The 4,656-nt window shown below is 33.2% G+C and overlaps 1 pseudogene; it reads right to left on the minus strand.

Moving 5' to 3' along the window:
• Positions 1-412: 412 nt before the first annotated feature.
• Positions 413-1,504, minus strand: LOC107872118 (annotated as a pseudogene).
• Between the last annotated feature and the right edge of the window lie 3,152 nt (positions 1,505-4,656).

Raw genomic sequence — 4,656 nt, forward strand, 5'->3', positions numbered from 1 at the left:
ACAAATAAATGAGAGAGAGCAAATAAAATAAATCCAAAATTCAGTTTTTGAGATTACTAATGCACGAACATCATCTAATTCTCAGAAATTGAACAACACTCACTATCAAAAATTTCACTTTCAAGTGAATTCTCACACACCCAACTTTAGTGCACCGGGCGCCTTTTTTTTGGGTGAGAATATTATAAAAACCTAGATCTTCAACAAAAATCAATGGAAGAAAACATAAACTAACTAAAACACAAGGTCTAAAACAACACACTGTGATAAGTTAACCATAGTCATTGCAACCTTCAAAAGGAACAGGTCCCTTTTCAAAATAGGGCTAGAAGAGGACCAACATCCAATATAGCAGTCAACATTAAACAAAAATAGGATCTCCAATTACTACATTCATCCAGATGTTATCTGCTTATTCAGTGGAGAGTCGTCGGTGGTTGTACCTCACCATTACTTTACCTCTGATACCGACAATCATAGCATTTCAGTCAATTTTAGGGAAAGGCGAGAACATTAAGGCGAGAACATTTCAAACTAGAAATTTTTCAGCAAGTGACACCATATTACTTTTATCTGCATATAAACAAATGGTTCTCCCCTCCACCAAAAGAGCTATATAAGAATGCTCCTGTAGCTTTATCTTCTTCTCTACTAGGAACGAACCTATTGGGGTCGTAAGTATTTGGATTCTTGTAGATATGTGGCAGTCTATTTGCAAAAGCAGGTGACGTTACAACGATATGGCCCTTAGGAATGTCATATTCTTTTCCTTCTTTTGTTGTAACACTGAAATCACTATGTGAACTATGCATAATCATTATCAATAGAGGACGGAGTCTCAGGGCTTCCATAATGCATTTGTAGGGGACTTCCTTCTCGGAAAGGATATCACGATCTACCTTATTTCTGTATTTTTCATCAGATTCTTCTGTTCATCTACAACAGCAGACATGTACTTGTTATTGCAGAGGAGGTACGCCCCTATCCAAGCGGAGGTGATGGAACTGATATGTTGTCTAGCAAAAAGAGCCAATCACAAGACCTGTGATCTCATCCTTTGTTATTGTCGTCAATCTTTGTACTTTGAGTCAATGAAATATTGTAACATATTATTCTCTACCTTGACTATAATCAAATATTATTTCATTGAGATAAATATATGGAATGATATTTACATAATTTTAAAACTTAATTAAAAATAAATAGAAAAAATATCAAAGAAAAGAAATAACAACTTACTTCTAGAAGGATAAAAAAATATTATTAGAATAATTTTGTTTGAAGACAATATGAGATGAAGAGGTTTCCATACGAAGTTGATCCTTCACTTAAGAACCTTGAAGCATAAACCAATCTTTGGACATCTGCATAAAAAAAAATAAAGGGCTTAATCACATCAATATACATGCATGTATTAACAATGACGTTGTGGATTAAACATAATTGAAGACAAAATTACCTTCAATATGTAGGTCTTACCTTTTAATCGCAAGGGCAAAATCATCAATAGAAAGTCTAATTTCAAGACACCATGATTCCTTCAAGTGCAGGAGCGTACAATTCTTTAGACACCCTACATGTTCCTCTTATACAAATATTGAACAGAGCATGAAGTAGTAACTTGAGAAAAATGAAGGAGAGATGTCTTTTAAGTCTTGAATGAAGGATTGGTGACATTGACCAACTTAAAGGGTCAAACATACTTGGGAAACTTTATTAAGTAAATTATGGACTTGATTAATATTTTTAAAACTTTCTAATCTTTTTAAAAATACAAATCAACGCAACCCACACCCATCTTCAATCCAAATCAACCAAACTCTCTCTTCTCTCTCTCGAGACAGCTTTTCTTAACTCTCTCCCAACCAACAGTTTTGTAAATTTCTCTTTTCAATCCTCGGCGACTTCAACCTCTGACGATAAATAGTTGGGCTTCGAGTTTTTTTTCGACTTCAAACTTCAATCAACATGACATCCTTGCCCTCCGGCCATAACAACTTTGAATTCTTCAACTTTCAATCAACGTGACAGCCTTTCTCTCCGGCCACAACAGCTTCGAATTCTTCGTCGTTCCTTTTCTTCTTTCACAAGTAAAAAATTATGGCCTTTTTAGTTTTGAAGAAAATGAGAAACTTGAGCCAACTTCTCTTATAGTATTGGTTACCAATTTTATATTTGTTGCTTTAATTTAAAATGTGATCTGAATAAAACCCTAATTTCTGGTATTTCTTCTTTTCACTTTTCAAAGCCAATTATGATTTTTTATTATTTATTGTATTTTTTTGAAGTTTGATTTTTATTGTTTGTGTTTATACAAACAAAACAACGATTTGGGTTAATTTGCTCTGTTCTTGTTCTTGGTAAAATTGTTGTTTTTTTGTTGAACAAAATCATGCTATATTTTTTAATTTTCTCTAACAGATTATCCATCTAGTGTATCATATTAACCATCTGTTGCAATAAATTTATCATATGATGCAATAAATCAACCATCTGATGCAACAGAGGAACCATCAGATTAAAATTTTGATGCAACAGATTAATCATCTGATGCAACAGAGGAACCATCGGATAAAAATTTGATGCAACAGATTTAGCATATGATGCAATGGTTTAACTATCTGATACAACAGATTAACCATATGTTGCAATAGATTAACCATCGGATAAAAATCTGATACAACAAATTAACCATCTGATGCAATGGAGGAACCATCAGATTAAAGATCTGATGCAACAGATAAACTTTGTATTGGATAAAATCCTATCAACTCTTCTAACTAGACATGTCCAAAACTTGATTTTTCCAACTGATCATTCATTTACCGCAATAGACGACCCTTCTATTGGAAAAAATCTAAATAATATTGACAGTTGATAACAGTTCCAACAGATCACTCATGTGTTGTAACAGATGTGTGACCTGTTGTACAGACCATTCATCTTTCTCAACAGATGAGTGATATATTTTGTATTATCGCAATGAATTACTCAGCCATTGTTGCAGGCTAGTTAATTGTTTTGACAGATCACTCATATGTTGCAACAGATGTGTGATCTGTTACAAAGACCATTCATCTTTCTCAACAGATGAGTGATATATTTTGTATTACCATAACAGATTACTCAGTCGTTGCTACAGGTTATTTAACTGTTCCAATAGATCACTTATATATTACAACAAATGATGTTGCAACAGATATGTGATCTACTGCACAGACCATTTATTTTTCTCAACAGATGAGTGATATGTTTTGTATTATTGCAACAGATTACTCATCTGTTGAAATGGGTTATTTAACTATTCTAACAAATCAGTCATATATTACAATAATATGTAATCTATTGCATAGACCATTCATCTGTCTTAAAAGATGAGTGATATATTTTGTATTATTGCAACAGGTTACTCATCGTTGCAACAGGCTAGTTATATGCTGCAACAGATATACTACCCAATACAATAGATCAGTAATCTGTTGGAACTGTTATTTTACTATTTTTCTTATTTGATTTACTGTTATTCTTTTTTAACGATACATTAATCAACTATAATATAATTTTTTATGTTGCTGTTAATTTTAGATAATATGGCTCCCAAAAGAATAGAAACTGAATCCAGTCCAAGTAAAGGAATAAGTGAACCAGCTAGGCTACATCCACCACTCTATAAGCTTGCTTTACAAGTGTTATCTCAATCAGGAGCAGAATATGATGAACACGGGGAGGAGGAATATTTCAAAAGAAATGATCCAAATGCTAATAGCCCTTCCACCGAAGAGTTGGTCAAAACCTTCAGCATTGATCGTCATCCTGTATGAATGCAATGCGATGGTGCTACAGATTTAACGGGTGATTTCGTGGTTAAGTCAGCCATGGAATTTTTTTTTGACACCTTTAAAAAAATACTTCGAGAACAAAAATTGGATGCTTATTTCAGGGATAACTTTTTTGGGAAATATCTTGATTTGCCGGAGGACAACAATGCTCATTTTCAAATGAAAATGGTATATGAACTTCTCAAGTGTAGATTTATGTATGAAAATAAAGATAAGATGGATGAGGTGTGGATAAATTACTGTGGCATGCCTGTTTGTTTTGGTTGGAAGGAGTTTGTCATAGTTACTAGACTAAAATATTTTTTTTTCTCAAGTTATACCTATTCTAATCCAAATAAATCACTCCACACACCCAAAAAAGGCAAAGGCAAATTGTGTGATCGTGATGACCCAGTGTCCATTATTGGTCCAAGCTTAAAAAATAAAAATTTGATAGAAGCGTTGAAAGGTAAAGGACTTTCAAAGAAGCACAAACAGTCATTGTGCTTGGTTTGGTTTGTACATAATATTCTTTGGGCGAGAGACGTTAACAACAACATAAGCGTTGGTTTAATAAAGCTCTCTGAGGATCTCAAGGTGTTTAACAGCTATCTTTGGGGTTATGAAAGCTTCAAAATGACTGTTAAATATTTGTTGACTCTGTTAGCGCCAAAGACAGTCAACTTATATGACTTTCTATGGGCTTTCATGGTAAATATTTCCTTCTTTTATTATGATATCATTCATTTTTTTACTCAATAATGGTTTTGATTTATTGATGTTATTTTATAGGCTTGGGTGTTTAAAGTCATTCCTTATTTGAGACAACAAATGAACT

This window comes from Capsicum annuum, chromosome 5, assembly GCF_002878395.1.
Source record: "Capsicum annuum cultivar UCD-10X-F1 chromosome 5, UCD10Xv1.1, whole genome shotgun sequence".
NCBI lineage: Eukaryota > Viridiplantae > Streptophyta > Magnoliopsida > Solanales > Solanaceae > Capsicum > Capsicum annuum.